At 36.8% G+C, this 12,182-nt stretch overlaps 1 long non-coding RNA gene across 1 annotated transcript; it reads left to right on the top strand.

Annotated features, from left to right (window-relative positions):
- The first annotated feature begins 592 nt into the window (after positions 1-592).
- LOC101411725 (uncharacterized) lies at positions 593-8,445 on the top strand. The gene is made up of 2 exons (XR_011649077.1): positions 593-783; positions 2,224-8,445. It is a non-coding gene; the product is annotated as an uncharacterized lncRNA (long non-coding RNA).
- The last annotated feature ends 3,737 nt before the right edge of the window (positions 8,446-12,182 follow it).

Raw genomic sequence — 12,182 nt, forward strand, 5'->3', positions numbered from 1 at the left:
AGAAGGATTCTTGGGCTTCGGTGGAAGATGGTCCCCGAGTGCGCAGGTGCACGTGGCGTGCAGGGACTTGGTCCAGCTCGGCGGGAAGCGGTGGGAGAGCCCCGGAGGACTTGAGGCGCGTGTCTTGAGGATCCGCGTGCCATTTGGGATGAGGGTGTGGAGGCGTCCGCGCTGGATCCCGGAGAGGATGGACGCGGGCGACCTCGGCAGGGACACCGGGCACGGGCGGGTCAGGGCCGTGTGGTCGTGGGAGCATCAGGGCGCGGGCCCCTAAAAGCTTCAGAGTCCGCAGGGGTCTAGTCTTGCGCTGACCTGGAGGGGGCGCGAGCTTGGAGCTGGGCGGAGCCGCTCGTGTCCCTGCGCTGTTGCTGAGCAACTTGGAATGATAGTTAACCACACGAGACTCAGTTCTTTCTTCTGGGAACCAAGAATTTTTAATAATTCCGGTACCGTGGTTTTTTTTTTTTTTTTTTTCTTTTTTTTTTTTTCAGGAGATTAACATAGCACAATGTCTAGCAGTAAATATTAGATGCTGCCTTTAATAGAAACATTTATTCTTCTGATTAGTTCTTTTATGTTTGCATCTTCTCAGGTCAAGTACAACTATCCCCACTGCAGCAAATAAGAAAATTGAGAGGAAAGTTATTTACCTGAAGTCGCAAAACTAGCAGATAAATGGCAAACTTCAAGACATGTCTTTATCCAAATGTCTTCCTAGTTTGTCTTACTGATTATGAAATCCAGCATTGCGTCCTCCACAGCTCTTAGCAGAACTAATTTGAGGTGTGTGCGGGTTGAATCTTATTGTGTAACACACTTGTGTCTGAATTTCTAGATGTCTCTTCAGAGCCTTTGGGACAGACAACATAATTGTTTCTGGATCAGATCATGTTCTCAGCAGCCTTGATTTAAGTTTATTGAAGGTCCAACCTGAGATTGTATGAGATGGTGCCTTTTTAGAGAGTTAAACTGTTGCAGGTTCCAAGTAAAATTAATTTGTCCCTTAGGCTCATTTCTTGGCTGCTTGGGAGGAAAGTTATCTTTTGTGAAGTAAGCAGGAATCTCCAGAAAGAGAGTCTATGTGACAGAGAACCATACTCCATCTGAGTGAGTTTCTGAGCAAAGGCTGAAGGTCCCAGAAAGGAGCAAATCTTAGTTTTGCACAGCCTGAAGCCATCATTCGTCCCTTGCTCAGAACGATGGAAATTTGGATGATGTTACCACATTCAGAAGCCCCATAGGCTGTCTAATGGAGATAGGCCTGGCCAAGTTTCAGAAGAGAGAGGGGAACTGGAATGAGAGGAATGAAGGAGGGCCAGGCTACATAGGAAATAAAACTTCAGTGGAGGGGTTTTGAGGACTTGGCCTGAGGAAAAGGGCTTTGCAGCCAGATCTGAGTAAATTCTGTCTCTACCAATCCCAGTACAAGCTCCTCTCCTTTTATTTTTCATTCATTCTTCCCAGATCTGAGCTCTTCTCACACCATGACTGTCACCACACCTGTCATCTAATGATATGCTGATAATTTCCTTTATTCTGACCTTATAGGCAGCAGTACAAGAAGTGTTTTCTATTTGTCTTGTTTGAGAGTTCAGGAAAATTGGTTTTGAGACTGTAAGTGATTTTTCCTGGCTTTGTTTTTGTGGCAGAGCTAAAAGTAGATGTTCTCCTGACACCCAGGCCAGTGCTGTCCAAATCATCTCTGTTAAAACAAGTTTCTTAAAAGGAACTTTTTTGAGAAACTACATGTAATTAAGAAAAACAATTAAAAGTGACCCTGCTCTATGTCCCTTTTTTTCAAAGCTTTAGTAAATTCGCTTAACTCAAGGGATGAACAGTATTAGGAAACTATATGTACAATACAGCTTTTGATGTTTAACTTTTGATGAAGACTTAGTGTTCTTTCATGTAACATTTAATTTGTTAAACCAGTTGTCTCATCTCTTAAAAATGATGTATACTACTACAAAGGGGTACACACATTGTTAAAAACAATCAACAGTTACAGTCACTCAATGTGTACTCTGATCATATCAGAGTCATAAATGGACATGTGTGTATTTCCTCATGTGTCCCTTCCTGTTCTTTCTCCAGAGCAAAAAGGACATTCTCCCACAGAGGTATTTTATCCTGGTAGTGTTGGTAGCTTTTTTGGTGGACAAATCCAGGAATTATAAGGTGGTCTGTATCTCTAATGACTTCATTTCTCTGTTTCTATCCCAGATATACCTTCAAAGAGTTCTACATTTTTCCAGGAGAATCAGAAAATGAAGACATCCTATGTGAATTGCTGAACTCATTCTGTACTTTGCAGTGGGTTTTATGAGATTAATGACTTTTTTTTTTAATGGAAAAGTGAAATAGATACCATGAACCACAGGGAAACATAGCACATTGACTCTCAAACTTTAGTGTACACAAAATCACCTTCAAAGTTTATTAAAACATAGAACAGGGCCTGAGAATTTCCATTTTTCACAAGATCTCAGGAGATGCTGATATTAAGGTCTGTAGACCAGTAGAATTAATTAGTAGGGCAAAGTTGACAAGGAGATATGTGCAGATCCTATGAGGTAAGTTATCAAATTTGAGTTGCAAATATTTCTGACCTTTTTGGTAGCAATGTCAAAGCAAACAAACAAACCATTGTCTGTTACATAACTTGTGTTCACTATAAGAATGAAGCTACATGATTCCTTACAGAACATAAAGATTTTCTGGCATTGAAGTCTTTAAAAAAATCTTTTCTTGCTCTCTATATAAATGGTGAATAACCTGGTAAAAATGAAATTCCTGTAATTATTCTTTAATGGAACCTGATGGTAGGGTACCAGTGCAGAATCCAGTTAATTCACTTTTTCAGGGGACCAAAATATTAGAGCCCAAATAACTTTCTAATGACCTTTTTTTCTGAGTGAAATCTAGAATACCTGGAAAATAAATTGACTTTATTCTTTAAAATAGCTTTATTCTTTAAAATAACTTTCAGTAAATTGACTTTATTTTTTAAAATAACTTTCCAAAATATTCTGTATTGCTTAAGCTATAGAGTGTGCCATTAGATTATTTTCTGGAAATGTTTCTGCAATTAAACAAATTTCAACCTTCTTAATAGAGAATAGATTCTGCTCCACTGTTGGCTGCAATTTGATCTGTAAAGGTCAATGATTTTATACATACACACACACATATATATTTGTTTATTGTGTTAAAATGTATATAACTTAGAGTTTATCTCTTTAACCACAATAAAGGGTACACTTTAGTACTTTCATAATGTTGTGACATTATGACAGCAATCAGTACTATGTAATTCTTAAACATTTTCATCACCAGAAAAGGTTGCCCTTTAAGAAGTCATTTCCCATCCCCCATTCCCCATAGCCTCAGCCCTTGGCAACCACTAATCTATTTTCTGTCACTAACTTGCTAGTTCTTGATATTTCATATAAATGAAATCACACAATATGTAGTCTTTGGTGTTTGGCTTTGTTCCCTTAGCATAATGTTTTAAGATTCATCCATGTTGTCGTGTGTATCAGTGTTTCATTCTTTTTTACAGATGAATAAAATTTCAGTGTATGGATATACCACACTGGATGCGGGTTTGGGTTGTTTCCACCTTTTGGCTATTGTGAATAGTGCTATTTTTTAACAAGTTTTGTTTGAACACTTGTTTTCAATTCTTATGGGTATATATACACGGAGTGGAATTGCTAGATGATATATTAATTTAGTTTTTAACTTGTTAAGGAACCACTCAATGGTTTTTATACTGGCTGCATATTTTTTCATCACCAGCAGTGTATGAGGGCTCATATTTCCCCACATCCTCCCAACAATTGTTATTGTCTCCTTTTTATTGTACCCATCCTAGTGGGTGTGCATTGATATCATTGCACTTTTGATTTATATCAAAAAGGCATGAGTGCCTTTTTATGTGCTTGTTAGCTGTTTATATATCATCTTTGGAGATATGTCCATTCAGGTCCTTTGTCCACTTTTTATTTGGGTTGGTTATCTTTTGGTTGAGTTGTAGGCATTCGTTATATATTTTGGATACAAAACTCTTATCAGATATATGGTTTTCAAATATTTGTCCCATTCTGTTAGTTGTCTTTTCATTCTCTTGGTAGTGTCCTTTGATCCATAAAAGCTTTAAATTTTTAAATTTGTTGTTCATGCTTTGGCATCATGTCTTCAGAACCCATTGTGAAATCTGAGGTCATGAAGATTTACTTTATGTGTTTTAAGAGTTTTATAGTTTTGGCTCTTACATTAAGGTCTTTTTGAGTTAATTTTAGTATGTGGTGTAAGGTAGGGGTCCACAGGTCTCTTGTGCCAAGAACACTGGTTTAATTAGTAATTTTGTAGTAAGTTTTGAAATTGGGAAGTGGATTTTCCAACTTTGTTTTCTTTTTCAAGATTTGGGGTGCCTTTCAATTCCATATCAGCTTTTTAGTTTTGCTAAAAAGGCCATTGGGATTTTGCTAGGGATTGCATTGAATTTATAGATCTCTTTGGGTATTATTGATATCTAAATATTAAGTCTTATAATCCATGAACATGGGATGTCTTTGCATTCATTTCAGTCTTCTTTAATTTCTTTCTGAAAACTTCTGGTTGTCAGTGTACAAGTCTTGGGCCTCCTTGGTTATATTTATTCCTAAGTATTTTATTCTTTTTTTTTTTAAGATTTATTTTTTTAATTTATTTCTCTCCTCCCCCCCTCCCCAGTTGTCTGCTTTCTATGTCCATTCACTGTGTGTTCTTCTGTGTCCACTTGTGTTCTTGCAAGTGGCACCTGGAATCTGTGTCTCATTTTTTTGTCCCGTCATCTTGATGTGTCAGCTCTCTGTGTGTGCGGTACCATTCCTGGACAGGCTGCACTTTTTCCATGTGGGGCAGCTCTCCTTGTGGAGTGTACTTCTTGTGCATGGGGCTCCCCTATGCAGGGGACACCCCTGCATGGCATGGCAATGCACATGGGCCAATTCATCACATGGGTCAGGAGGCCCTGGGTTTGAACCTTGGACCTCCCATGTGGTAAGCAGACACCTTATCCGTTGGACCAAATCCGCTTCCCTTATGCTATTCTAAATGGAATTGCTTCCTTAATTACTTCAGAGATTGGCATGCTAGTGTATAAAAACATAACTGATTTGTGTGTATTTCTCTTTGCCCTATTAGTGTGCTGAATTATTCTAATAGCTTTTTTCTAGACTCTAGATTTTTTTGTTTATATAAGATCATGTCATCCATGATTAGAGATGGCTTTAATTCTTCCTTTCCAATTTGGGAACCTTTACTTTCTTTTTTCTTGCTTAATTGTTCTGGCTGGAACTTCTAGTGCAATGTTTAATAATGGCAAACTAGGCAACCTTGTCTTTTCCTGGTTTTAGTGAGAAAGCTTTTAGTCTTTCACTATTGAACATGATATTAGCTATGGACTATTAATAAATGCCCTTTGTCATGTTGAGAAAGTTCCCTTCTATTCCTAGTTTTCTTCTTGTTTTTTTCATAGAAGAATGGTGAATTTTGTGAAATACATTAATTGAGATGACCTTGGGTTTTCTTCTTTCATTCTCTTAATGTGGTGCATTACATTGATTTGTTTTTCTTAGGTTGAACCACCCTTGTGTTCCTAGGATAAATCACACTGCTGAATTTGGTTTACCTTTATTTTCTTGAAGACTTTTCCATCTGTATTAATAAAGCATATTGATGTGTAGTTTTCTCTAGTTGTGCCGTCTTTTTCTGGCTTTGGCAGCAGGATAATGCTGGCCTCATAAATGAAAGTAGTCCTCTTTTTTGAAAGAGTTTGAGTAGGATTAAGTGTACTCTTCTCTAAATGTTTGATTGAAATCAGTGAAGCCATCTTGTCTTGGATTTCCTTGTTGAGACTTTTGGATAACTGAGTCTGTTGTAGAATTTGAGAGAAGTTCAATTATTTGAGTATAGAGAGGCCAGGACTCAGGAATGATTTTGAGAAGGAAAAATGGTTTATTGACGGCCGGCCGGACTCGGGAACTTCTGTTTGAATCCCGAGCCCCGAACAGGATTTTCAAACGTCTTTTATACAGAGAGGAAAGGCCAAATGGTCCCTTTGTTTCAGTTCTCAATAGGCTTCAATTAGCATATATCTCTTCCACATCTTAGGTAAGCTTTTAGCATAGACTCCAGACCTTCTAGATAAGCTTTTAGCATATTTACTTTTTACATTTCCCCTAAATACTTAAAGTTTATAGCCCTTGCATTGTTAAACATTTCCTGGGACTGGAGCCGCTTCCACTGTCCCTAAGGGCAGGACTGCAGCCTCTTACCGTTCCACACCCACAAGTCAAACAACTTAGTTATCTCTGAAGAGACAAAGAGCCTTCCACCCATAGCCCACATCATTCCCCCCCTTTTGCCAAAGTTTATCTTGCTAAGCTTTGGCATAATTATTGTTGGAGCTATGAGGTGGATGGCTGTTTGTCGTCTTGATTGATTATTTATCAGTCTTTAGTACAGCATCCAGGACTGTTTTTAGAAGTTTAGAACTTTTCATTCTGGACAGCAGAATCTTGGGCAGGGGCCTCCTGCAGTTATTCTGCTGCCACTGGCACTCACGTGGATTTCCAGTCAGGTTCCAGATCCATCTATTACTTTTATTTTACTCTTAAAGAGTTTACACATTTAATTTAAAAGGGGTGCTGAAGGGAGACGATCTCTTTTCTGTAACTGCTTCCTGCTGGCTATGGGCTGTAGTCATTGCCTAATAAGGTGTAAAACTCTTTAATTTATTCTAACTGGAGGAAGATGGATCTGGCATTCTGTACGAAGTTGGATGAAGTTTTCATATGGTTAATAAGATGTTCACTCTGAAAGAAACAAACTTAATTAAAAATTTGGAATACCTGTTTTTAAAAGAGGACACATTGGATTACAGAGGTAGACAAGGTTAGGTGCCTATAAAGATGGCATTCCTTAAAAGCTGGTGGGAACAGCATATATATTCTTTTTTAAGTTATCCATCTTTAGAGAGAAATTGCAACAGACACTTAGCTTTGTCTGAAGACACATTCCAAGCTGTTCAATGATTGACACTCATTCGCTCTTTCAGATGCTCCTGGTGAACTGGCACTCCTTGGGCAACTGGCTTCACTCAGGATTAGAACATTAATTTGGAAATACTCTTAGTTTTCACCTGTGGGAGTGATCAGAACTACAGAATAAAGATTTTACACCTTGGTTTTCATTGTACAATTTCTAGCAATTTTGACTTGTTCAATAGGTGACTCACCATCAGCAAGCAAGCCTCACTTTTGCTACACAGCAGAGTACAGCAGAATATAGAAGTTGACTGAGACTGGCTGAGACTGCCACCTTATTCTATAGACATGTTATTAACTGTTTAGAAAATGATTTTACCAGGAATTTAACATGTCTAATATACTTCTGCACTTGATCCAAAATAGAAAAGATAACATTACAATTATTAGGCATATATTTAGTACAGGATAAAAGTGCAGCACTTAATATTAACTAATGTATTACTTAATGCATAAGGATTCAGAGTTGCAATTATTAGTTTTGAGTTTCAGGTTTGTAATACTTTACATGTTATCTCTCCATGAGAGCAGGCCATAATGCCAATTGTGTTTAAGTTTTATTTACAGTATCCTGGTATCATGGCTCCACTTAGCATGTTCTTCAACGCAGTGAGCAAGTTGCAGCATCCTTCATCTTAGAGAGATTTTCCAGTATTCTACTAGCCTGGTGCATAGTGCTCTCTGGCACCATGGAACAGTGCCAGTCTGGAGGCGATATCCATTGTACACTTGGCTGTACCAAGTCATTATTGGCTGCAGGAGCTTGAAACTGCAATATAGTTTCCATCAACTTCAGGAGCAGAACCAAAGACTGATATAGCAATATTTTTAATTGAGGGGTCAGTGACCAGCCTAGCCAATAACTCACATGGAGAGGCCACCTGTAATGTATACAAGGCCTGGTTCGAATGCACAAGAGTTTGACAATGTTAAAGTTTATTCCTTGTTTTTATATATATTTTAAACAACTTAACGCAACACATATATCAAATGACTGTTTACTTACACAATTTTACTATGAAGATAACAGTAGGTACTTTACTTTAGTAATAGAGGAAAAATATTATTTTTCATTGTTGAAATGAAAACAGAATATTTCCAATAGAATCAAGACAACTTTTTATTACCATTTACTTAAATGTGTATTTTGCAGTGGCCTTCAGACAGGTTTATTATCATGAAGTTATTTCTGCTACCAATACCAATCTAAGTTTCTTTAGTTAACAATGACTTCTACAACTAGAACTATTTAAACATTTTCAGTTTGGAAGATGTTTTACAAACTCTTTATAATTGACTATAACCACATTGACTAGCCACCTCATGTTTAAATAAACTTACTAAATTACAATTACCAATGAAAGAAATTTACTCTTTATTTAAGAGAGCATATCTACAATCTTTTTCCTTTAGCCTAATTTCACCAATGTGAACTTACAATTTTCATTACTGTAGAGATTTTGTACATATAATGTTAATTTAGTTTATAAATTAACTATGGGAGATTACACTCAAGTTAAATAAAATTGAAACCATAATAGTTTATGCAAGGAATGTTCTCTTTTTCCCTTACAGGAAGCTAAAAACTTCTTTTCTTTAAGTTATGAAAATTATTAAATTAAAAGCATACTGACTACCAGGTTTTAAAACACATTACACAATTACTTAATTTTTTTTAAAATCATAACCCAGGAAAGATCTCTCCATAGTTTTTATGGACTTTCCTTTACTTAATGAAATTTGTTAATAGAGCCACTAATTACCTTTATTACGTTGGAAAGAAATCTTCTGGAAGAAATTAAGGCTCACCAGATTGTGGAGAAGAAAATAATTTATTCTCAATCTTGCAAGAAGGGGTGCAGAGCCAGATATGGCTGGTGCCACGAACAAAGAAAAATGACACAATTTATACCCCTAAGCCTAGCATGCAAGCTCTTCCTGTTTTTCCATAGATTGGATACTTCGGAAGTTACAGCTTATCTGAGATTTAACTTTCCCATGCAAAAGTTTGATTTAACTGCTTCTTCTATCACATTCCAACCATTTTACTTTTTACCTACTCCCCCCTTTGTCAAATAAGGAATAGAATTTAGTGCTGAAATGGCACCAACTTTAGCTCCTTCTTGGGCATCCTTCCACTGCCCATAGGACTGGCCTAAACTGGTCTCCTCCACTGCTGTCCAACCCAGGAGTGGGAGACTGAGGCAGCAGGCCACCAGGTCACATCAACATTTTTCTTATGTGAAAATTAACCTAATCTTTGTTTGTTTTTTTTTTTTTTTTTGCATTTTATGGCTGACAAAGGTTTAAACTGGGAAATTACCAGGCAAACTGATTCTTAATTCCCTAGCCTAGTAGATAGGCTTAATCTGCTACACCTAGTCTTGCCTTTAAAGCTCTTGCAAAGGAGGCCCTTTTCCAGTTGTTTCCATAATCAGATTTCTATGACTTTTTCATCCTGCTTAGTTTAATTTGGGCTTTAAGAATATTTATAAATATAACTGCATATTTAATTTTTAACAATTTGAATAGACCTCTTTTAAGAATTTTTATTTGTTAATTTGATATTATCCTGATGTATGAAGACATACATTGAGCATTTTTTTAAAATGGGCAGACACAAAGAGTTAGACACAAACACAACTCATTGATATTACTTATAATTTGCATTATTTTATATACTGTTTAGCTTAATTAATTAGGGGTCCAGAAATACATATTACTTATATAACTGCATATTTAACCTCAACAATTTGAGCAAATAGGCAGACATGAATAGTTTGACACAACAACATGACTTTAGTTACTTTAAACTTTTCAAAGACTTTTGAAACTCTTCTTAATTTGCACTATGACCATGTAGTTTACCACAAGAATTTTCTTTCTTACTTAATGGATTGTAATAACCAAAATGTTCTCAATGCCTTAGCACCATTTTGTTTTAGAACTTTATATTTTACTTTGAAATTAGCAGAATTTTGGATAAGCAGCAAGATGAATTTTATATATATATTTACTGAGGCTATTTGAAGCCTCAGGGAGACAGATTGCTTTCTCTCATGAATTGCCACTCTTAGGAACACTGACCGTCAAGGCAGGAGACTTCTCCCCCTCCACCCCCCCTTTTTGATTTTGGAGATAATAAAACTCCAGTGGCCATTTGACCTTATTCTATCAGGCAGCAATTTATTTAGTTTACACTTGAATTCATGAGAGAAAGGGTTACTAATACCAGGAGAGGAGACAGTGATGTCCCAGCTCTTCTCAATTATGAAATAACCATAGGCAAAGGCAAAGGGTGAGGTTAGGCTTGAAGTAACCATAAACAAAGGAAAGGTTAGTGTAGAATTTACACTTAAATAATAGTTTCAGGCTAAATTCACCCAGCTATAATCTCAGTTACTGTCTTTCCACTGTTTTATAATATAAATGCATTTATAAATGATTTTAACTCTTAGTTACAGTTTTTATTAATTTTTTTAAAACCTATTAATTTTATAACACCTTTAAATACCTTTCATTCAACTTATAACATATTAAATGAACTTAACCATTACTTTAATTTTTCCTTTAAAGTAAAAGAATAAATCTCTTGCAGTTAGTTTGAAATAAAAGGCTACTTTTCAGGATTTGATTTCTAGAACATAAAATGTTCTTTTAAAAGAGGTAAGACTCTTCTTCAAACACTGAGGAAATGATGAGGTTAAAGCACAAGAAGCTATTGATAAAAGATTTTCTTTGTATATTGATCTTACTCAATTTAATCATAAAAATTTTCCTTCCACAAACCTTCTACACTTTCAGTATTCATTCAGGTTCTGTCCCACACTCTACTCTTTCCAATAATCAATCATTTTATCTTAGGACAAAATCATCTTCTGTTTCCTTAACAATAAAAACACACTCCATATATCCCACATACTAACTTACCAGGCAAACTTCTTACAACATGTAATTGCCATTAATACTAAACAAGTTTGTTAAAATAATGAACTTTTTTTCACTTTAAATACTTAGTAGCATGTAATACCAGAAACAGTTTTTTTGGAAGCAAGTTGGCAGGGGAGACTGGCTGCCAAATATGTTTGTTATAAAATTGCCTTTTATTATTATTATTATTAATTCAGTTTTTGTTAAATAATGACCTTCTGCAATTAGCCATTTAAATACCTTAATTTAAACAATGCTTTGTAAAACTTTCATAATTATTTATACCCTTAAGACAAATTTTACCTTCACAGAACACATTCTCTTACTTAAAGTTACTACAGTACCTTCTAAGAACCTGGGCAGAATGCAAAGGTATTTTGGCTTTGACACCCTAAGGAGGGAACTTTACCGCATTTATTCTGATTCTGCTTTTCACCCTCTTCACTTCCCCCCCCCCCCTTCTAGGCAGTCAGGCTCACAACAAACAGGAATGTGGCTTATGAATAGAAGGGTGGACTCACTGGAAAGGGGCAAGCCACTCCCCCCTTTCCAGGTTTCAGCCAAAATGGGCAGACAGAACCTACTCAAATTTGGCAACTCTCCCAGGGACCCAGCCACCCTGACTGGGACATCCCCAACAAACTTGGGTGCTTGTCGCGGACACAGATGGCCTCCAAGCCCCGGCAAAGGTCCAGACCAGAGACAAGACAGCAGAGCATGCAGAAACATCTAGACTCCGCAAACATCCAGACTCCTCAGCTTTTGCCCCAGAATCATTTCACCCCCTTGCCAATGGCAAGGGAGGGCTCCAGCTCAGCTGTAATTCCACTTTACATAAGGACACAACTCCAACACTAGCCTTGAGCTGACACAGACAGAAGCACAAAGGTCACTAATCTGACCCACAAGTTTATATATTTATTTCCACCATGGCTGCCCCCACAGCCATCACAAACCTCAGAACACTTAACATTTGGTATAAAGCAAATTCATTCACAAAGTTAGCACCATAACAAAAGATTTCAGCTAGACTTTTCCACTGTTTAAACTTTACACTCAGACCAAGCTCCACCAGAAAAGCCGATCCATTTTCCTGTAACCAAGTTTTGTTTTCCTTAATCTAGACCAATTTCCAGGACATTAGGACTTGAACCTATA

The sequence above is a fragment of the Dasypus novemcinctus genome, chromosome 6 (assembly GCF_030445035.2).
Source record: "Dasypus novemcinctus isolate mDasNov1 chromosome 6, mDasNov1.1.hap2, whole genome shotgun sequence".
NCBI classification, from domain to species: Eukaryota; Metazoa; Chordata; class Mammalia; order Cingulata; family Dasypodidae; genus Dasypus; species Dasypus novemcinctus.